The following is a 24,530-nucleotide window of genomic DNA, read 5'->3' as shown; positions in this document are numbered from 1 at the left end:
ACTGCAGACACTCACTTTTACTATTCAGAGAGACTCAGAATTCTGCAGATGATGAAACTGCTTCTTATTCTCTTGATAGGGATCTGAAGAATATTTCTTCTTCTCTTCAAGCACCTTCCCCAAACAGAGCAAGCAAGATTTCTTCTTTCATCTAAAAACCATACTGCCAATAGGGAAAGTACAAAAGGGAATATTCCTGATTAGATTGTATCTTCCTTAGCTCTCCTTCCATTTGTGCGGCAGCAACAACACTTCTAAGCTTTGAACAAACTGCATTAAAATTAAAGCTATTTCATTCAACAACCTGTTCCATATCAACAGCTCTGGTCAGGACACACATAATAAAGGACTGGGGGAAGGGAAGAACCTTTTTCATCTCCTGAGAATGTCTTGGATAGAAAGCATCACTTGTATTGCAAGACGACAATTAAACAAAAAAATTAACACAAACATAAGCACAGGAGTTGTTCTCTCATTTTCTATTTTTTATCCTGAAGACAGGGATTTAACTGTGATAACAGGCCATTTCCAGGGGATTAACAACCTGTACCTTAGCCAATCTGTTCACACAGTCTCTCTCTGCATTCTGTCCAGCTCTGTAATTCTGGCTTGAAAAATGGATTGAAGCAAGTTAAAAAGAAAACAGCTATTGGTCTGATTCTTCAAATTGATCTACATGGGACATGTTATTAATATTTTTATTATTATTTGTGCATGGTGTTAGAGCATGGAAAGACTTTGTCTTGATTATCTCATGCACATGTATTGACATATAATCAAAAAGACAGTGCTTGAAAACCTCAGGGTTGAATCAAAGACCCGTTGTGGTTACCTCATAACCATGGGGATCAAATATACAATGAAGTAGTGATTTTAGAAAATTTAAGATTCTTTCCTTCCAAATAAAACAGTTTTAGGTGAAACAGAAAGGTAGGAAGCTGCATGCTGTGATTTCATTGCTCCTGCCTTTAGGAGACAGCTAACCTTTCAGAGGCTGGGACTGTGGAGAATATATTCATCAGGGAGGGAAAGGACACTGATGGATTTACTAGTATGTCCTCTCTGTTTTATTACCAAAACAAATAGCTGTCTTTTTGATATACAATTCCATAGGTTGGCTCGTAAAACAGGGAAGGTAAAACACTGTCAGGATTGAAATACAATAGTTTTTGACTTTAGCAAGGCCAAGATTTTGATCCAGCATAGATTCCAGTGTTTTAACTTTTATATTGAAAGGTTGTGTTCTGTCTTCATATAGTTTTGTTGTTTGGGGTGTTTTTGGTAATAAATCATGACCCCAAGTACCTTTTAAACTTATGATGATAACTTATGATGAACTTATGATAAGTACTTTTGAACTTATTTCAACCAAATAGATTAGGCAGACAGGTCTTCTAAAATTTCCCAGAAGCTGCCACCTGACTAGAGGAAAAATTTTAAAATATTGCTACAAATTGCAGAAAGCCAGTTCTGTTTCAAAAGAAGCCAATAAACAACTACATACTGGACACCATGGACCAGTGTATATAGACTAGCTTGTGTCCTGCTGTTGACACATGTAACATTTCCATTGTTGATAATGGATTTTTCAAACCAGGAAAAAGTCTATGGTGAAGAGAACAACATACTGCTAGAAATAAAAAAATAAAATAAATGCAGGTAGGTCCACAATTCCTGGTGGACTTCACCCTTTGAGGCTTCGTTGCTTAACAGAATATTGAGCATAGAATAGAATAATCAACGTCCTCTGTAAATCTGTGGGAACAGCCTCTGCTAAGGGACACTTCTGTCAGTGCCAGCACAGGGAGTGGAAAGGCACCAAAGGCAGACAAGAGTAGATGCTGAGGAGGGAAGTTCTGAGACATGACCCTCATGTGCCTTATACCCGTGAGGACACAGCAACATTCAGATAGGAGCCAGGTCTGTGGTCCAGCCCTTGTGTTTAACACACTTGTGTCCACTCTGGCCAATGAAATATGGGCAGAGAGAGCTGCAGTGGTTGCACTGGAGGGCTGGAGTGCAGCTGCCAGGAGCTTATAGGTGAAAGCTGAAATTCTTTTTTCTGCAGGGGAAAGTATTAGTACATACATGTTCTCACTTTCCCAGCTTACTCTTAGAACAACTTGTGAGGTACAGGTTACTGCAGGTGCCTTGGCAGAAGCTGATGGTGCAGTGTGTGTCCTTTCAGAGAGGGATCCAAGGATTTCCATCACCTCTGGGTGACCCTTTAACTACGGAACTGCGTGACAAAAGGGGACATGGACACGTCCCTCTGAAATACTTTGTATGCTGGTGTCCAAACTGATAATAGATGTGGAAAATGTGTACTAGCCTGAGTTGTTGCTAAAGGAGTGCCTGCAACTGGAAAACTGAGGGCTCCAATACTACCAAGTTTTACACAGTTGGCCTTAGTGCCTTTACTAATACTTGCTACTCTAAAAATTCAGGATCTGTGAATTCTATGTATGTTATAGGGCTTGAGGACTATGAGAGTGAGATTTAGGCACACACATCCTCTGGTAAATCTAATCTATGGCCTTCCTTCCAGACTGTTGATTGCTAGAGTGGAGCATATCCTTGTACAGCTTAAATCACTATTCACTTTCTTGGCTGTGGTAGGATGCTAAATACTCACACATACTGTGAAAAGATTAACACTCGTTCAGATGTAAGGTGGCAAAAGAGCTGTTGGTTCTTAAAGATTCTGTAGCAGCTGCCACGAATCTGGAAAAGTTCCTCCAGGTAAAAGCACAACCCAATCTACTGTCTCATTTCTGGGCTTCCTCAGTCAACTGGGACTAATTAAGATAACTGGGCTATAAAATGGCAGTGAAAAGCATTTCCTGGCTCTTCTGGATAGCTGATTTGCTGGGGTGGATTTTGATGCATTATGAGCGGTGAGAGAAATGGAGCATGTTAATGCTACTGGCCGGGGAGAAGGGGAAGTTGTGGAATTCAGCTCTGCTAGAAACTTGCCCTCTTAATGAGGTGATCATAAAATGCCAATTCCCCAAAGCTAACACATATTTTTGTATAGTATCTTTATTTTTATAGGGCATAGGGATAGCTATTTTTCCACTTCCTCTGACAGCAGGCTGACCAAATACTACTCAAAGGAGTGCTGTGGCTGCACTAGGCTTTCCTCTTTCCTTTGGCTGTACAGTTCTCAATTAGCTTTTAAGTTGCATTATAGATCTGCTAACAGTTGTGCAGTTAAATCATTAATTACCTTCAAAGTCAGTTGGGAACTCAATTTCACTTTGGTTTGCAGTTTGTGCTCCACAGTAGATTACTTAGGAAATCCATAAACATCTTCAGACAGTATAATTTAAAGAAGTTAATGATGAGGAAGTTCAGACAATTTTATCACAAAATAATTTTTAGTTAGGCATGTAAAATAGTGTTTATGAGGAAGAGGGTTTATCTATGCAAATATCAGCCATGTAAGCAAATGGAATGAAAAATTATGTGAGGTTGTGGGTTTTTTTCTCTCCAAATGAGTAAGAAAATTATTATTGTTGTTATTATTTTTATTTCTGTCTAAAAGATTAAGTGAGAAATAAAGATTCATGGAATAACTGGATTGGGAGTCAAAACATCTGAGATTGCTTCTAGCTCTGTTTCTGACCTGTGTTCTAAGCAAGTCTCTGGACTTCTGAGTTCTGGTTTGTTTTTCACCCTTTATCTATTTAAATTAGAAAATCTTCAGCACAATCTGTTGTCAATATATTTACACCTACTCCAGTACAGTCCTAATTTCAATTTGCATGCTAAAGAAATACTCTATTACTACTAATAGATTCACTTTCAAATGTAGCAAAGCTTTTAGATGTGTTGTAGGTTTTGTCCTGGGATGGAGACAAACGTTTCTACAGCAAGCTTTTCAGAGCCTGTTGATTTTCTAATTAATCTAATTACCCTAGTGTGTTTCAAGGCTGCCTTAGTCCAAACATGATTTGCTTTGAGTATGGAGGCCTGGACTTGTTTCTCCAGACAGAAAAGCAAAGCTATGTGGAGAGACTGTTATCACCCTGTCTCAGTTGTAAGAATAAAAGCCGAGAGAAGCAGAGATATTTTTACAGTGCCTGATGGTCATTTATGAGGGAGCAGGAGCTCTAAGAAGGGTCTAGTATTAAAAGAAGTATTCTAGCATAAGAAGAAACACCATCAGATAACTATTTTCTGAGATCTGATAAGGCACTGCTGCTAAAGGTGTAAAGTGCTTAAAATTAAAGTTGTCACTTCACCATGTGTTCCCAGATTGGGGCAGTATTACCTTTCCTTTCCAAACAGACTGAAAACCAAACTGAATATGCCTCTAACCTATTTTTCTGTGCTAGTGACAGGAATGTAGTTATGGAACAATTGTTTTTCTCATAACTTATGGAACTGGAGAGGAGATCAGAGTTGAGAAACTCGTGTGTAAAAATGGGAGTTGAATTCCAGTGAATGGAAATGCTCTCCCTCATCCACAAGGAGATAATTGAGACTGCTACAGACTCTGCCCCCCTAATTCAAAAGGAAAATAGAAGAACCTGGGCTGAAAACAATGAGAAGAGAAAGGGAAGCACAGGCTGAGCTATACTGAATGGCTCTAGACAAGCTGACAGGATTCTGGCCATCTCCTTTTACGGATGTGAGATTTATTCAGATGAAGGCTGAACAGTTAACAGCATAGAGCTTCAAACACAATGGCATGGTATATAAAATTGAATGAAAACACAGAAGCTTAACAGAGGACTTTGCTTCCTCTAATGCAATGCTATTTTGCATTTGACTCCCCACTGTTCCCTGGGAAAGGCCAGCATGCAAAATGTACTTTATATTCCTTCATTAATAATTTGCCTCCATTATGTCAAGCTGTCTTGTTCCTCTTGTGCAGTAAGAGGGTAAAAGAGCTCTATTTTGTAATTATAATCATTTAACTAACATGATAAGAAGGAAATGTTTTGTTGGCAGTGCAGAATTCTCTCAGTCCTCTACAGTACAATTTTAGCCATGAATAGACAGTTGGCTGATCTATAAACAATTGAGGTGGGTTGACTGTGGCTGGACACCAGGTGCTACCAAAGCTGCTTTATCTCTGCTCTCCTCAGCTGGACAGAGGAGAAGAAATGTAAAAAAAGGTTTGTGAGTCGAGATAAAGGTAGGGAGAGGTTCACCAGTTGCCACAAAACAGACCTGACTTGGGGAAAATTAATTGAATTTGTTGCTAATCGAATCAGAGTAGGATAATGAGAAAAAAAAATCAAATCTTTGAATACCTTTCCCCAACTCATGCCTTCTTCCTGGGCAAAGCTTCACTCACAATTTTCTCTCCCTCTCCCACAGCAGGATGGGGGAGAGGAATTGCAGCCAGTTTATCACACACCGTCTCTGCTGCCCTGTCCTCCCCAGGGGCAGGGCTCTCACACTTACCCTGCTCCAGCAGGGTCATCCCTGTAGCTCTCCTGCCGGCAAAACTTTGCTATGCAAACCCAATACAATAAGCTATTAGACATGATTGGAGAGAGCAGCAATACATTTTACAGAAACACCAAGAAAATGCACATTATTTCACACAATTTTTTCGATCTTTGTTAAATTTAAAAAGCTGACATTTCAGTACAGAATAGTGCTTTAAAAAAGTGAAAAGCTGAAATCCTTTATTAATATTTTGAAGTTTAATATTTTATCCTCTGTAAATGTTAGTTGACAAAAATTGTGTCAATATCAGTGTTTTGGTGACATCAGCAATCTATGGGATGTTATCTGATTTGTTTTACCTCCTATTTGCAGCTACTTTTTTCCTTTGTCCTTCTTTTAGGAAAGTTGGTGTGAATTTTAAATATTTGCAAAAATGTTTCTATTCTGTCTGGCCAACCAGCTCCAGTGGCATCATTATCTCTTTTCCTAAAGGCTGAAGGGAAGTGAAATATTGCAGCCCAAACACAGACATGGTAGGCATCCCTCTGACTACACTAATGGCTGCACTTCTTGCACACTCCTGAGGATCTGCTGTGAATCCTGAAATCTACCAAAAAGTCATGTTAAATGTGTATGACCTGTCATATTTTTGACCACTGCTTTTGTCATTTAAGTGCCTTGTGCTCAGCCTGGTGCGGTACACTGTGCTGGCAGAACTGGCCTGCCACAAATCCATACAGAACTGGCTGCATGGATTTGTGACCTGTGGGGACTCCAGATGTGTGAGGATGGGCTCAACATGGGCGTGTTTCAGCTTGCCCAGAAAAGAGAGGGAAGCACACACATTGCACTCAAAAAAACTTCAAGGAAAGGGAATTGTATCCAGCTTCCTGAAATCTTTATTAAAGGGTGTCTTAGCACAATAGACCAAGTTACAAAGGCAGCTTTATGTTCCATGTGGCAAATATATCTGAGATACATTAAAGATACTGACTTTGCCTTTTGTTTTCTTTTTGTTTGTTTGTTTAGTTCTTTTTTTTTATTTTATTTTTATTTTATTATTTTTTTCCAGGAGATATGTTAGAGAAATTTAGAATTAAAAGAAAAGCTCAAGAAAATAAATTCACTCTGTACTGGATCTCTTAAACAAACAAGTAATTCTTTCCCAAGGAGGATTTTCTATCTGAATTGTTCCCTCTTGTTGATGAAGACTATCTGTAGAATTTGGCTCTCCTACAAGTAGAACCATGAATAATGCATGTTGACTAGGAAAGAATGGACAGCAAATAACAACAGGAAACAAATACCACACTTTGCTGAACAAATTTCCAGGTGCACAATAATTCCTTCTAAAATCTGTGAACCTCATGGGATTCTCATATATTTTCATGAACACCTGCAAGCAATAAATATCCTGATGCGCATATTGCAGCTGAATTTGCTGCCTTCATTTGTGTGTGGGAGAAATCATATTCGTATATCTCATCTATCTCCTGTGTCAAGCTCCTCTGCTGTGCTTCACTGTGCTGCAGTTCAGTGTAAATAGTGGGAGAGTTTGCAGCTACCTCACACACTGAATAGCTTCTTGTGGGGATCCTGATTGCAGGCAGGTAAAGAATTGCCACAGGACCTGATTAAGTTTGCAGGGTGTACCTGACATATTGTTGATAAGGGCCCGCTAAGGGGCCAGCCTTTTCTTCTGTCTCCCATTTGGGCGTCCCACATCCAGCTGGTGGAAGGAAGGGTGATGTTGGTGGGGCTTTTCTTGTGTTTACCCTGCAGTGAGGATTTATTCCTGCAGCTACTGTAATTTCTCACTCTCTACAATTCTACAAAGTCCTATATTGAGGTAACATTGATAAGGCCTTGACAGCAGTGGCTCTAGGAGATAAGACTCACCAGCAGATAAAAGAGGATCTTGCTGCATTTGTGGACAGAACCCCAGCACTGAAAACATGTTGAGGACACCACACAGGCCTTCACTATGAAAAACTGAATTAATTTGTGATATATGATTTTAGTTAATGCATTTGCAACAAGTGCTGTGATTTTTTTTTCCCATTGAAAACAGTCCTGATCTAAAAGAAATAATAAAAAATAACAACAATTGAAAAAATAGAGTAACTCAAAACTTGGGCTTGGGAAAGTCAGAGAAACACCTTCCAGGACAGCTGATGTTGGCAACTGAGGGAAGGGAGTCAGCATCATCAGATCAGCATGTAATTAAACTCAAACAATGGCATTTGACTGATAGGGAATCACTTCTGTTAGTGTTTCCTCATTTTGAACTTCTTTATTTGTGTATTCAATTGGAACAATGAGAATGACTCAGGTCATAATTTTACATGACTCAGGTGCAGCAATAGCAATGAAATGCGAGTAAAGCCCATTGGTTTTTATTTCAAGAGCATTGAAATAAAGTCAAGAGAACCTTAATTGTTGTGTAGCTGCAAGCAATGGATCCATTCCTCATGGACAGAAAAGCCATGTGAGTCCCAGGAGATTTCCACCCTCTGAGGACAAGTCTAAGAAACATTTTGTACCTTTCAGTGTTCACGTGTTGCAGCAGAATTTGGGCACAGCAGCACTATTTCACAGTCTTGAGGAACAGGACAATATACGTTTATAATTTCTTCTGTATTCACCTTATCCTGACCCTTCATTCCAGAAAAAAAAAAAAAAAAAAAAAAAAAAAAAGCTGTTTCATTCAGTCCTGCTGGAATTCTCATTCTCCTCACCCCAAGATAGATCAATGCCTCAACTGTCAGTGTAAGAAACATTCCCAAAAGAATTTCTGGGCTTGATAATTTACCTTTGTGCCAACAGGTATTTTCATGAGAAAGCCAGTGGGTCAAAGAGGCCCCTGTGACAGATGCAAATATACCGCGGTTTGAGTTTCTTCAATATGCACTTCAACAAAGAATGCATGCACTTTGACAGTGCAGAGACTTTATAATTTGTAAATGGAAAACCTGGAGAACATTAATTAGGCTTCAAACAACTAGAAGGTGAGACAGCCTGTGGCTGTATGTTTTAGAACTAAAGCTTGTTGCTGAAATAAATTGCATATTCTGCATAGTTTACAGCTAAGAAAGCACTATGCAAATGGTATAAGAGTAAGGAAGAGAACACAACTTTCTCTTGCTTTGCAATACTATTGCTTAGCCTGATTTTTCAGACTGAGATAGAAGTTAGTTATTATTACAAGAAAGGAAAACACACCCAGATGCGAGATAAGAAAATATTCCAAAAATTGAGCTGTTATTCCATGATCGTGTCTAGCTTTAATAGACACCTATTAAAGCCTATCCACCTTTTTGAAGCCCACTCTTGTTTCATACACAGCCTGTCTGAAATCTGAGCCATGGGGGTGGAGAGGAAAGGGGTTTATCTGTTATCCATTCTTTGTGGCCATCAGTCACAGAAAAAACTGGCCTTGAGGATCTACTCCTTGGAGACTTTATTACAGCTTTTCAATATATTAAGGAGACTTTTAAGAAAAATGGAGAAAGACTTTTTATCAGAGTCTGAAGTGACAGGACAAGGGGAAAAGGTTTCAAAATGAAGCTGGGTAGGCTTAGATTGGATGTAATGAAGAAATTCTTCATTATGTGGGTAGTAAGATGCTGGAACATGTTACTCAGAGAAGTTGTGGAGAACCCGTCACTGGAATCATTCAAGGCCAGGTTGGATGGGACTTTGAACAACCTGTCCTTGTGAAAGATGTCCCTGCCCATTGCAGAGGAGTTGAACTAGCTGATCTTTAAATGCCTTTTCCAACTCAAATCATTCTGTGATTCCATGATTGACCTGTTGTGTGGGACACCTGGGTACTCTGTTGAGGGAAAACAGCCTTCTGCACAAAGAAGCAACCATCTCCCAAGGTGGAGGTGAGAGGGGAAAGTGGCAACTTGTTCTAAGGACTTTGAAGTTATTCAGTGGCACACTGTCCCTTTGTCCTATTGATTCTGCAGTTGGTGTCTGCTCCTGTCTTAGGACACTAGTATTAAGAGAGAAGGAGTAGTATCTGGAATAAACAAAGCTGAAGTGGAGAAAGGAAGACGTTTGGCAATGCACACAGACTGACACTAAGTCAGCAAACATACTTTGCAGCAGAGCAGGGATGTCCAAGATTTTGAAACATCCTTTTCCATTCTGATTTGGACAGATAACGCAGTGGTTGTGCAGGTGAGATGGATTTCCCACAAGTGAGGAAAAAGAGTTGCCACTAACAGGGAGGACAGGAGGGTGCAAGGGCATGAGGATAAAAAGATTATCTTCGCAGAGAAAATAACCCGAGTTCAGAAACACCATTCTGGCACTAGACTTCTGATTAAATAAGTTGCATTAGATGTAGCCTTAGCTTCAATACACATGAAACCAGTTTCAAAATTGGTCAGGATGCAGTACCCTGTACAGGGGTACTTCTACCCCTGTCTTCTAGATAAGTACCTACATCACCCCCATGACACTGAAGTGCAACAAAAACTGGAAGAAGGGCAGGTGAGTAGTGAGCAAGGCCAGGAATTGTTGGATTTTCCCTTCTGAGTGGAACAGGGTGAGAAATCTCTAATGATCTGCAGGTGCAGCCTTGGGACCCAAGATAAGCTGGCAGATGGCCAGGGCAAGGAGCTTCTGCTTCATTCAGTCATGTCGAGCTCCTAAGGAAGGTGGTGCTGCATGAGTGAGACCCAAGAGAAAGCTAAGGCCAACAAGAATGCCATGGCATGGAGAGGCGATGAAGGCTGAGGTACAGTAGACACAGAAAAGGAACAAACCTGCTTTTTTGCCTTATTTTGGTCATCAGCAAGGCTCATGGCAGAGCATTAACACAACCCTGTGTATCCATGTCTGCTGACTGCTGCCCTGGAAATGCACTGAGCTGCTAGCAGGCTAGTGAAACAAATTTAAACCCACAAAAAAGGACTAAGGGTCATGGCTGGCCCATAATTTATTAATGCTTTCCCTCAAAGTATATATTCTTCTAATGAGTTTCCTTTTAATGCAGTGGTTGTCTTTTTTGGTATTTTCCTATTGAGAAAGCCATAAAATATAAACAATGGCATTAAAAAAAACTTATTTCAGTTGAAGTGCACAATGTTTCTGACTGTAAGTTAATGGTTTACATATTAATTCTCTCCTCTCTCTGATGGGCAGAAAATTGCTTTAATATAAAAGCAGTTAAATTTGTCATTTCATATCTACATAACTTAGGTTTAAAAATTTATTACAAGCAGTATCAAATTGTTTCATAGCAATTTAGCAGATTTCAAGGAAGAAAAATGTGTCAAGTTGGAGGTTGAAGTAAAATTTTTCTCACATTATAATTAATGTACTTCTTATGTTTATTGTCTAATCAATTATTTTAAAGGAGACTGAAGACATGTAATAAAAGCAATTCTTGGAAAAGTTAAGTTGGGCTTCTGAGAGTGCAGACAGATTTTATTCTTATTACTGAAATAAAAAGATTTAAAATTCACTCTTCTCCGGTTAAAAGTAAAAATGGCAACAATTTTGGATCAAAAATTCTCCTACTGTTCCAGTATGTGAGAGATTAAGAAGGGAAGTAATTTATCTGTTTTATCAATTCAGATTTCCATTTGGAAACCATACTACTGTTCCACAAATTCTGCTATCAACTTACTCACCAAAATAACAAATCATGGTCTTATACTGGGGAGTTACATTATCAGCTTGACTGAGGTTGCTCAGAGCCATTCCAGTGAAGGCACAAAGTCTGTTACTAATATTAAATAGTTCTTTGAGTTCATATCTACCCAGCAGCAATTGATGCTGAAAGGCTTCTGTAACTTAGATCATGTGTGTAGTGTCACCAATGCTGTCCAAAGGGACTGTAGGTGTGCTTTGTCTTGAGCAGTGCTTCAAGGACATTTTTGATTTGGGACTTGAATTCTCCTATGTCATCTGGAATTAATCCCATCCAATAATTAATTAAGCACTGTTTTTGTTGCTATTATTATCTATTTTGCATCAAAAGCCATCCCCAGGCAATGCACTGCAAACTACTATAATTTAATCCCAAGTCTGAGAAGAGGTTTTTCAGCAATTTCCCATACTGGGAAAATGATCTGTAGCAGGAAAATGTGACTCTCTCTTCTCCTTCTCCCCACCCCTGTTTTAGAAATTGTTCATGGATTTTTTTCTCCAGCCCTGCTCTCTGTAACATCCACTATAACTAAGTGTACCAGCTACATTGATTTGTGTTCTGCCCGTGTGATTCATGGCATGCCATTGTGGTCATTATAATTGAGTTCCAGAATGAAGATAAGCAAGAAAAAGATAAAGCGATAACCTCCAAAAAGCGAGAGATTAATGAGAGGCTTTAGTCCTGGAGAAGGCAGTGAGTGCATGTGCTTGGGAAAGTTAGGCCTTGCCAGAAGGGGAAGAAAGTAAATGTCTTTAACTATTACATGTCAAAAATCCCAAAAAGGATAAAACTGCACACTTTAGGTAAGATCTGGGAAAAAAGTAAAGTTTTTTTCCCTTTTTATTCCCTTCTGGCCCACTTTCCATTTTAAAATATCACCTCCATTTCTTTTCTTTCTAACTCCTTTCCTTTCTGCTGCAGGGTATCAGCTAATCATCAGAACACAGTGAAGAGATGTAACAGAATTTTAAAAAGTGTAGACTTGATTTCTAAATGCCTATATCTGTTTCATAAAATATACTCATCGACATACTAAGTTTATCTTTTTTTAACATTGATGAGGCACCCAGATTTAACTCATATCTGTAGGAGAACATAACTTTCAGGGAGAAAATATCCAATCTGGACTTAAATATACTGTTGATTTTTTTTTCCTCTGTAAGATTCATCTTCCAGTGAACTCATTCTTGAATTTTTCAATATCCTTCTTGAGTTTCAACTCCAAGTTTTCATGGGCAGTTGCAGCTCAGTATGGATAACCTATCCTTTCCCAGGTAATGTTCTGTCTTTTGCTTCAGACCTTGCCTTACCTTTTGGCCATGGCACTTCACTGATACCTCATGTTCATTTCAGTGCCACACAAATCTCAAAGAAAAACTGTTCATTGCCATTAATTATTTCAACTTCTGTTTATTCTTTATTGAGTCTTGTACCAGTGTTCTAGTAATTTGTCCAGGATCAATGCAAACCTGACATGCCTGTGATTATGCAAATAATTCCACTTATATTTGTTAAGCAGTGACATCCTACCAGTTTTTTCTAAGCTCTAGGAGCTTTCTGAGAAAGAAGGAAAAAAACCCGAAAACACAAACAAACAATAAGAAAACAACGACAACAAAAGCCTGCAAAGTACGAAAGTGTCACATGTTCTCAAGATTTTTTCTCTAACTTTTAAAAAAGAAATGTTAATATTTTTTATACCAAATGTAGAGTGTATATCCAATATTCCTATAAGTTAGCCATCCATTTTTAGCTTCCAGTTCTTCTTGCCCATTTGCTTCTTTTTTCCTTACTCTTTTACTGAAATGTTTCCTAATTTACTGTAGGGAATGGGCTGTAAAGAGAATAAGCAAGAAATAACAAACCCATAATACGCATAATAAAAAATATCTGATATGTATTTATTTTTCATTATAAAGATCTTGAAAGTTTTGCTTTCAACCTACATTAATTAAAATATGGAAAGATATTGACATTCACAATGTAAATTTAAACTATTTAATTTAAAAATTGACATTAAAATGTCAAGATTCTTCTCTTTTTTTAATACAGACATAGCGAACTAGACCTTTCTCTGAAAACCATTTTTGTCTGCCTTGGATGAAGAAAAGCATAGCTAGTTTAGTTGGTGAATAGGAGAATTTAGCTCAGCAGTTCTGCAAAGCCTGGAAGGAATGCTCTTCCCCTCATCTGATGCCAAATGTACTCTGGATAACGATATTTGCCTGGCAGAAGAGACTGAGAACATCTGCTACCTCAGCACCCCTAGCCCCTGTTTTCCTGGGACTAGCAGGTGTGGATACTGGTTGGATTTATGCATCAGAAAGGGAAGCATCCAGCAAAATATGTTGAAATCAGGAAAATGTTTGCTCACAAAATAAAATGTAAATATTTCAGGACAAAAAAAAAAAAACCCACTCAGATTTCAATAGAGTCTCAGAAACCTATTTGTGGTACTTATTAACTATTAATGTGAGACAATTTATAAGTTTGAGTGAGTTTTTAACTACTGTGGAAATACATTAGCTGGCAACAAGCTGTAATGCAAAGTGTATATGGGTACAGTGTGTCTCAGAGCTTGCTAAATGCTTTGTTTTTTGTGCCATCTGTGTGCTGCTATCTTTATCTAGCTGAGGATTTTGTTTATATATCTATATTTAGTACATTGAAAAGAAGAGGGTAAGAAAAGATAATGATTTTGTTTTCTTTTTCAAATGAACCTAAGATGACATCCAAAACCTACCAGAGTAGAAAACGTGGGCTAGGACCAACCTTAGGGTGAGATATTTGTGTAAACACCTGCTATTCCTTAAATGATAATACTGACCAAACAATCCTAAGATGCTCTTAAGAATTTCTTTCAAAGGGTGGATTCGGGTTCTAGATGCCCTCAGCATCTGCTGAAGGTTGGCAGATAGAGCAAAAGGCCTGTGGGAACAGTGCCCAGGAGTAACGAGGGCTGCAGTCAAGGAGTAGCTGTTTTAGGCTGTGTGCAAAGGCATTGGTTCACATACTGTGCAAGTGAGGTGTGATAAATGGATGGAGATGAGAAGACTACAGGGCTGAAAGATCTTCAGTCAGGGATGGAGCTTGAAGCTGGAAAGAGTTGAGTGTACAAATATGGAAGGCTGAGGAAACCTGGACTCTGGCTACCAAAATCTCTCCTTCTAGCTTAGTTGTGGATATATCTTGACTAAAGAAACTCTAATCTCATAATGCAAATGATAAAGCAATGACACCTGTCATCTCCTGTCCATGGGAAAGGAGCTAGCACTCATTTCCAATTAATCATTTTGTAGCAAAGGAAAACCAAAATACTTTTCCGATATACTTTTTGTGCTTTTCTGACCCAGACGTAAAACTGTGAGCTATTTTCTGGATAGGGAAAGCTTTTATGTAACTTGTGATGGACTGTGGGCGTGGGAAGACCTGAGCTCTAAGTTCCTCTGCAAACTTTCTGCCACATGGGATAAATAATTTCACTCCTTTGTGTCTAATTTGTTAGATGGCATTTGGTAGAGGTAGGAGAATGGCACCATAAAACTTCGAAAGATGCATAGATTGAACCAACATAGTTCTTGAATATGCCCTTGTAATTCTGAAAAAGTTAATATACTAATTTATATTTACAAGTGAACTCTTGTCCCCTGGATTTTAAGATTTTCTTTGTTTATTTACTTTAAATATGTTTGTTCAGGGCGTTTAACAAAATGGACATGCATTTCTTCTGCTAATTAATTAAAACAAAGACAGTTTTGGCTTGAACCAGACAGGAATAACATCCAACTGGAAATAAGAAAAAGAGTTGATGAGACAAGATTTGTACTGTAAGCCACAGTCACTTGATCAGTGGTAAGCATTTGTTTCCATTGTGTGGGTAACTTGAATTCTTGACAGCGCATCTGAGCAGTTAAGTTAGTTCTGCCTTGAGTTAAGCAAAATCTGGTCTGTACTGGGATTTTGTGAGGATTTCATCAGCAATTCTTTCTTGCTGTCTGGTTTTCACCAGTTTTCAATTCTCGCATTTATACCTGGGGGAATATCTCCCAGAAGACCTGGTTTCTTTTTCTTAAAGTATTCTGTGGCTTTTCCTAGCACTGCTATAAACTACAGGAGAATTTGTCAGTCCTCAATAGAAAGATAACACAGAATGTTAAACAAATGGATTTTTAAAGCATTTATGCTCCCGATTCCTTGGAAGTTTCTCTATGAGTGTGCTGGTACTAGTAATGATGTATCATTATGATGAGAGCCTGGCCTACCTGTGCTGCCAGAACATATCCCTTTAGAGATATTAGATTGCTCAGTTTTAACTCTGCTGATCTTACTGCCTGATACTGGATCATAAAAGACCCTGGAGTCATGGTGACAGTTGGAATAAGGATAAAGAATGTGACCATATGGTGCTTTTCTGTGTTATAGGATGCAATTGTGTAACTTGGCATGGCTCATTTTGTGAACCAAGAATGCTGGAGACAGATATATCGCTGGGAGATAACAAATTTCACATATCTGACAGAAGACTGAAGCTCACGTCTCTGCTAGAACTGTTTTGATCTTATCCACAAACTTATCCTCGTGCCATGCCACAGAGCTGTCAGTTATCAGTGCCGTATCTGCAGAACAGCTGGAAATTTGGATTTTAGGCCATCACAAAGTAGAATTTTGCCCCTGCTGAACAGATTGACAGGTGACTTATTTGGTTCTTTATGCAGAGATTGTGCCTATGACCTCCAGCAGCATGGACAGCTGCCTATCTTTTAAAATTACCAGCCTCTACAGTCTATTTTGTGTGCCTCTGTGTAAAATAGGATTAGATGAGTAGGAAATGCAATGTATTCTTTTTAAGAGATCATCTGCAGCATTTAACTGGTCAGCACAGCCAGTCATATTTCTTGCTTAACAAATCACTCAGACTGATAGAGGTGAACCAACCTCTATAGACTAAAATAAAAAAAGAAGTGCTTAAAAGTCAGCATTTTCAAACAGCTCCTACAAAATGACAGATGAACCAGGATCTTGAACTTGAATCAATGAACTGACTTGTTCACCATATTAGTCACATGCAACAGAGAGGCATCAAAATCACTTCCTGATAAATCATTCATTCCTTATAAATGCATTCGCATTGCTTTATACTGATACATAAATGCATGAGCCCTTAATTTAGTCTGATGTCACTCTCCAGCCTCAGTCTGGGTCTCCCATGGTCCTAAAGCTGCTGTGAGACAGGGCAAATGTCATCGACCAGGGAAGAATGAGTGGCACAGTGTATTTCCAGAGCAGGTATAATTACCATTTTGTGTGCCAATTAATATTAGATTAAAAAAAAAGACATCCTCCAAAGAAGCCTATTTATTATTTAAAAGCCCCCCAGGGTATCTTCTGACATGGATTGGTGCTATAGCAAAGCAGAGGCATGAAAGCAGCTGAAAGCAGACAAACTCTTAAGCAGCATTTAATCCTTTATGCATGTTTTATACATAAACAAATTGGAATGTGTAGATCAATGTCCTCCAGCTGTTTTTCAAACCCCATTCTGCCTTCATTAAAGATTTAGGGAGGAAGTTTCCAAACATAGATATGATGTCGGGAAAAACAGGATAGGGTCTTTTTTTTTCTTTTTCCCCTGAGCGGTTTTCTTAAAACCACCACTGCCTCTCACTCAAGTAGCAGCACACTGTAAAGTGTTCCTTTGCCTCTGCAGCCTGCACATTAAATCCTCTATACAGTCTTTTAGTGCTGAGTCACGTTAATTAGACAACAGATATAACTGCCTGATAAAGTGTCCTCAGAGACAGCCAATTTGGCCACATCAAGTTCACACGGGAGTCATAAAATACCAGGCTCAAATCAATTCCATATAAACTCAGCCTATTTTCAATGACGTAGTACTCTATCGCTCCTTGAACATCTATTCTAACAGCCACAGTGAGAATTCATTGATTTAATCAGAAAGAATTTTTTTTCTATTTACCCCTCCTTGTCATTAAATATCTTGACAAAAAGGGGAAAAAAATTGCTCTCTAGATTGAGGTGGAGAAGAGCAGGATCAAACGAGGGTGTTGGTGGTCTGCTCAGCATTTCAGAGACTGGCATTACAGGGTTACTGCCTTTGCAGTTCCAACTTTGTTCTTTCCCATAGGTCCTTCCTGTGCTGAGGGCTGCACTCTTCTCCCAGCCTAGTGGTATTTTTGGGCTTCATAGCAGGACCTGCCACGGCCAGGTCTCTATTTCAGCTAACAGAAGGGGTTTTGCAATAAATAGCTCTTCTGTATCTTTGACTGTACTGTTGTTGCCTTTACTAGCCATATGCTGATTATAAACCCTTGAAGCTGAACCCTCTCCCATATAATTGCACAAACATAAAAGGACAAATGTGGTGATTTGTGGAGACCTCCAGGAGGGCATATAACCTTGTTTCCTGGATCAGCATACAGCTCTGCCTTCACTACATCCCATTAACAGCAGCTTGAGTTTTCTGTTTTTATGTCCTAGTTTTGTGTCTGCTGGAAACATTGAGCACTACTCTGAAACCACTCTTAACAAATACAAAGATCTCAGCTCTATCCCATATCATTCCTTCCCTCTGAGATAGAGAGCAGTATCTGCCTTACTTCAAACCTGGCATGAATTTCAGAATCAGATCCTTTACCTGACTACTGCCTGCACTGAGTTAAATGGGCTGCCACAATGCCAGATGTTTGTTGGTTTTTTTCTTGCTTTCATATTACTTGGCTCTCTCGAACCTGCAAAAAAGAAAAATACCTCTTCCATGGCAAAAGATGAGCTAGGATTTCCACTCCATGTGGATTGAATTTAGAATCCTGGGACCTGATTCTAAACAGCACTATAAAGTCGGTGAGTCTTACAGATGTTCAAGAGCTGTAAAATTCACACACACACACACACACACAGAGAGAGGCTCCTAGACCTGACAACTTTAAGCCCTCCCAGCAGCTGCTGTTAAATGCAGCTCTCATTTACCCTTTACTCCTACACTAGGGTTATTACTATTAAGAATTAATATCCATCTGCTGTATCACAGACCTGTGGGGGTCTCAGTTATGTAGTGGGTGGGTCCTCTGCACAGAAGCCTTGCACAGCACTGTGAAGTGAAAGGCACCATATAAAAGTAATAGATTATTAGAGCAGGCAGCCTGTATTATGAGTTTCCAGTGCATAAACACTCCAGCCTTCCTAGCTGGAGAAATTAAAATGTAAACACAAGATGCTGCTTTACTACTTTCACATCTGGTGTTGTAACTGGCTTTACTGTGAATATTTTCAAAACAGCCAGATTGTTCAGAACAAAATCGCAAATACCACATCTGCTCCCGGAGGTCTCCAGGAGCTTTGCACCCGGATGAAGGCAAAAAAAAAGGAATTTTGGCAGCATTTGATAGATATCAGGAAATACAGGGAAATATAGTCAGAAGCACTTTCCTAATTTACATTAGGAAGAGATTTGCTTTCTGACAACATAGGCTGCATACCTGAAATCTCCAAAGTGTGATATTTCATGACCTTTATTGTATTCCATCTATGTTTGAATAGATGCATGAACTGTTGCATCTCTATCCTCTAGCTCCATCTGAGGTGTAGAAGGATAAATATTAGCTGGAAATTCTGGGCATGTTTTCTTTTGTTACAAGTTGCTTCAGAACATCTTTATGGAGGAGAGGAAATATACATTTATGTGTATATAGATAGATAGATACAAGTAACCATTACTGAAGGGCTTTCCCCTGTCAGAGACTCCCACTGGCTAAGACAGTGTTAGTATATGAGGAAATTACCAGGAAAGAATAGATTTGTCTTTTGTCTTGCCTTTTCTGCTGACATGAAGCCAACAAGTTGATCTGTCTTCTAAATCATGTGCCAGGTTGGAATTCCTTCTTCCCTTATCTTCATCTTGCTTCCAGGCTGCAAGGACACTACCGTGAAACCAGGTAATTTATAGATGCCTCTTTCCACTCTTTTCTCAGGCCTCTTTGCAATAACCTAAAGATCCAAGACTGAAAATGTAATTTCTCTCAGATCTCCTAGCAGAATTTAATAAACCCAAACCCCAAACAAACAGCTGCCTGTAATTTATTTCCCTATTGTGTGAAATCTTCACCCATATTTACAAGTGATAGATCTAGACAGTGCTGCTTGTTGGCAGCACTATTAGCCTCTGCCTTGGAGAGCCTTCACTTCTCCAGACTGAACAACCCCAATGCTCTCTGCCTTTTTTCAAAGGAGAGGTGCTTCAGACCTCTGATCATCTTTAAGACCTTCCTCCAGACTTGGTCCAGCAAGTCCCACCCATCTTATGTTGGGGACTATGGTTTAGTTGAAACTTAGTGAGAAAAATGATAATACCACACAGCACAGTTTGTGACTGCAAAGATACTTTAGAAACCCTCGTGTGTGGGTGTGAATCCTCAGCATCTCTCAGTGCTGGCTGGTGTTAAAATGCCTGTCATCCCACCAGCTGCAATTGAACCCAATGGACAAGCACAGAAATCAGAACAACCACATTAACAAGGAGTCCAAAATACAAGCTGTGCAATGCAGCCAGCCCTGCACCTGATGTTGATGTGGTGTCACTGTTTGGTGGAGGACCCCCATCCACTACAATGACCCTCAGGCATGATGAATTTAGGCTTTGCTCCTGGCTCTGAGCAGCTGCAAATTTGGGCCTGAATGTCAACTCAAGGCCACTTTGGATACAGCAAAATTGTAATACTAATTTTGGTACAAAGACTCAGGATTTAATTTCATTTTCACAGCCAATATATAAATAAGGCCTTTCTCCAACTGGACTGGCTGCAAACCTGCCCCTTGTAGTGTCTTCTTGACTTGGTTTTTAGTAAAGCTGACATTTTGGAATCAAAATACATTTGAACTAAAAGATAAAACAAGAGAGGCCAGGACTGAGAAGCTCTATTCTTACTAACAAGCTAATCTCCTTCTCTTACTCCAGGTTTGGATTTTCAGCTTTCTGTGACTTAATGTAATAACTTTTGTTATTACATTAGTTCCCAGTGTCACAATAAATATTTTGGCAAAAACATCTCTAATTCTTTGTGTGATGGCAGAGGATGCCTTTTGTTGCATGGCAGAGGTAGTATATAGAAAGTGCAGTTCCCTATTTAACAGGCACTGGTTTGATTGCACAGGCTGTAAACTGTCAGTTTGGCATTCCAAAGAAACAGAAAATGCAAACAATGAGTACAAGACACGTTCTCATGTGTTTGTTACCTGAGGTAAATAAATATAAAATGGCCAAAATTTATATATATATATATAAGTCCACTTGAGTTTAAAGCCCAAAAATAATGAATTCCTCAGAATGCTCCCCCATCTTTACCCAAAACTGAATTAGCAAACAAAGAAAAACTATTTCTGTACAACTGCTGCAGTACTTTACATTTCTCTTGCTTGGTAAGATGATATTTTTCTAGTGGTATTAGAGTGTCTCTTGTGGCAATTTCAGGTAATTATGATTTAGTATGAACATACTTGGAAAATGCATGGAGAAAAGACTGGAAAGATTATAAAGTCATCATTGAGAACAAATTTCATAGGGAGATGCACTAGCAGATTGTCTCTATTCCTTTTCTAGTTTTGTATCTTATTCAGAGAAACAGAATATCAATTTGAGAGACTTCTGCAGATAATTTACAGACCTTTTCTTTGGGCATCATCTGAGGGGACAGTCTGCATTATTCTAGGAGTGGATGGATAGCTTTGCATTTCAGCCACCATATCCCTACAGGGGCTCTTTGGAAGTGAACAGAAAGCTGGTGGTGACATGCAATATCCAGGTGCACATGAAGAAGGATCTATCCACAAAACAAACTTCTCCTGATTTATGATGGCTCTGCTGGATTAGGAATTTTCCTAGAAAGTGATCCACTGAAGCAACAGTGGCACAAAACCAAATAGGAAAAGCAAAAAGGCAGAAGACAATTCTGGCAGATTTATGCAAGAGGTGAATCTACCACTCTGTGAGTGTCCCTGCTTAGCCCAGACATTTAATTGTTCCTTCTGTAAAGAGCATCTGCTGAAACTTTATAGGGTAACCTTCAAGCCTAGTAACTTCAGCTATTAAACCAAACTTGACCCTCCCCGATAGACATGAAAAAGTCTCTTTGCAGACCTGGGGACTGAAAGGAGTTTGAGCCATTACCTGAACTTCCTTTATACTGCAATTTTTCACACACATCTGACCTCCTTTGGCCACAAGAAGCCTATTGTTATCTCTTTTGTGAGTTCTGATTCGACATTTTCTTTCTGTTTTTATCTTTTAATTCTAGTCTTTAGTACCAAGATCGCTGTTGCTGTATTCTTCTAAGTGACAGCTAGGCATGAAATGAAAATAAAAGTTGTATAAACTGTATAAGAGTGAGAAAACACCCGGTATTATCACATCCTGCTTGAGCTCTACATTCTTTGTCAACAATCCATTAAGCTGTTCATAGTCTGAAGAGCAGATTTAAGTATAAGCCCCTTTGAAAGAACTTTATTTGGCAAAACACACCCAAAAATCTCTATTTGATGGATTGTTGTGAGGACTACAGCTCTGCATAAGCGCAAAAACTTAAACCCCAGAATTTAAAAGTCAATTCTTGCCAGCAGTATATGAAGCATATTTATTCAGTATACTCAAAGACAATCTACCTTTTGAATAACTGCTTTCACAAACAGAAATGAACTAATTTAAATTTAACTGAATGAACCTAAGGCATTACAAGAGAATGCACAAAAGCCAAATGCAGAGAGATAAGGTCAGCTAATAAAACTAACTTCTACATCAGCTGTAAAGTAACTATTTCAGTGAATCATTATTAAGACCTAATATTTGTGACAGGATAAAAGTTAATATTTTTAGTTCAGTGTGCTGTATGGTTAGCAACTGATGCTTAAAAAAATCAGAAAAACACTTTTTTGTTTATTTTGTGAGTTTAGAGTTTATAATTAAGGATAGAAAGAGATACAATAGAATTGATTTGCCCAAAAACAAAGGTAAAAAAAAAAAATCAGTGGAAGAATGAAGTTTAAACTCCAGGACTGTATGATTTCCACTTTTGTATTCTTTCTCACAGATGTCTCTGCTTATCTTTTAATAGAAAAGCTATTAAAAATATAGAAGCAGATAGTCACTCTACCTATCCTTTCAGATCATTCAGCTCTGCTTACTCTGTGCAGTGTAAACAGTTTAATTTGGAATGCTGGCCTCAGGGAATACCCATAAAGGATCAAAAATAATCTATCCCCATTGTTTTGGTGCTTAATAGCTAAGGATTGGTCTCACAACATTTCTAAGCTGTAGCTTTTCTTATTCAGGATTCTAAGTGGTGTCACTTGAGTGTCTCTATTGATAATCAGTATGTTATTTTGTTTACCTCTAGTACCAGCTTATTTCACCCAGATGTCACCTACTGCTAGACATAAAGTCTAGATAAGTTTTGTGATTGCATCTACCCTTACCACTGTGGTCCTGGGCCTTCCCTGGGACTGTAGCCAGAGCAATCTCCCTTCTGCGTCAGCTCTTGGGGCCATCGATCAGCTCCAACAGGGTATGAATTTCCATTCTGAAAATCATTTCAAAGCCCCAGAATGCAGGGAGGGATGAAAGTATCAGAGGAAAGCTTTCACTTATACACCCAGTGCATGAACACCAAACCACTGCATTGTGATGAAATCTGGACTCACTCTTTCCTCAGCTCTTCATCCAGGCTTCATCTTCTCCCAGCAAGTTTCCTCTAGCAGGTGCAAGTTGTAGGAAGGAGAAAGCAAAGTGAGGTCTCTGCTCAGGCTGGACATGAGGAATCACATCCAGCCTGAGCCAAAGGGCAGGGAGATTCATTGTCTGCCTCAAAGATGTTCAGTCCAATTGTGCAGAACAGGCTCCTGTCAGTGGAAAGAGAAAGGCATTACAGAAAATGAACTGTCACACCTTAAACTAGGGGATCTGCCATCATTGAAAAGAGTCTTTCACCGTGTCTCAGCTCACTCTCTAATCAATCAGTCAGGCAATCAATCAGCAGAAAGTGACTGACTATTAACCAATTGCCTTTAGATGGGGTGAAATCCTACTAGCATTTGCCACACCACAACAGACTTCAGAATTTGTAAAAGAAAAGTAACCAACCAAGACTGCTTAAACTGGATCTCTCTACCCTTGGGAGATGTCTATATCATAAAGCATGTTCACCGTGCTCAGCAGCCAAAAGAAATCTTTGTCTTTCAGCTTTCTGTGTAGCCTGTAATTCAACTTTTTTATTTCAGTACATACATAAAGTTCATACTCCATACTCCCTCCTGCCTTGTATCTCATGCAATGGCCAAGGTCCCTACACAGTTCCCAGGGAGGAAAGCAGTCTGTAACCTTCTTCACTGCTTCCTCTTGAAAACACCTTGACAATTTTTTCCTTCAAACTTCTATAACAATGGAGCACACACATTATGGAACATAATTTAAGTGTCAGAATTAGTGACAAAGCTCTGCACTGTCTAGCTTCAATCAGTCCAGCTAGTTTCTGGAGGAAGCCTGGCACCAGCAAAAAATATTAAAGACAAATAAATGAGCTGTGACTTGAATGATGGATGATTGCTCTTGTATTTTATTCTACATATTTAGTGTCATTACCAAACTGGCACAAATTGTATTACGAAATCATCTTGTTCACTCAATAGTCTCATCAGTTTCAGCTTTTTTCCATAAGCCATTTCTTAAAGCTAGAGATTACTCTTTTTTTTCTTTCTTCTACTCTCCTATTTCTTTAGCTATTCTGAAGGATAAACAGGGTTTAAAATTGAATATGTTTTGAAGGCAGAGCCAGGAATTTGCATGTTTATTGGTTTTGTTGTTGCTTGTTCCTATGTTTTTTTCCTCTTCTTCATTATAAATGAATAAGCTGGTTTTATGTAACAAACATGATTTTCTTGCCTGGATAGCTTAGCTTTTGTCAAGACTGAAGAAGAATTTGCAATCTCAGGATTCCTTTCCTCTTGCTTTGGTGTTTCTTCAGTTTTCTATCCTGTTGCATATGGAGGTTTTAGTGCTGTTCAACATGGGTAAGGGACTATTCTTTCACTGAACTACTAAGATGGAGTTAATATGCTTCCCACTTTTAACTGGTATTCATTTATATTTGATGGGAAGAGGTGGGAGGGAAAGTATTTCATGTTCACTTAGAAATGCTGGCAATAAATTTAAAAAAGCCCCAACCAAACACAACACAAGAGGAAGAACAAAAGAACAGGCGGAAAGGACATCATGTAGTTCTGTTTCTACTTATTTCCAAATTTACATATTTCTTATTAAAAGGAGAAGAGAAAGTGTCCATGGTAACAGTGCTAACTCGATTTACAAGAGGTTACAGAGAGCACTTGGCCCTGAAGGATATGAATACTTTGGGAATGAGATTCTCTGTCTGCTGTAGATTCATAATATTTCCAA

Source organism: Sylvia atricapilla, chromosome 7, assembly GCF_009819655.1.
Source record: "Sylvia atricapilla isolate bSylAtr1 chromosome 7, bSylAtr1.pri, whole genome shotgun sequence".
Taxonomy (NCBI): domain Eukaryota; kingdom Metazoa; phylum Chordata; class Aves; order Passeriformes; family Sylviidae; genus Sylvia; species Sylvia atricapilla.
Note: the sequence above shows the minus strand (reverse complement) of the source record.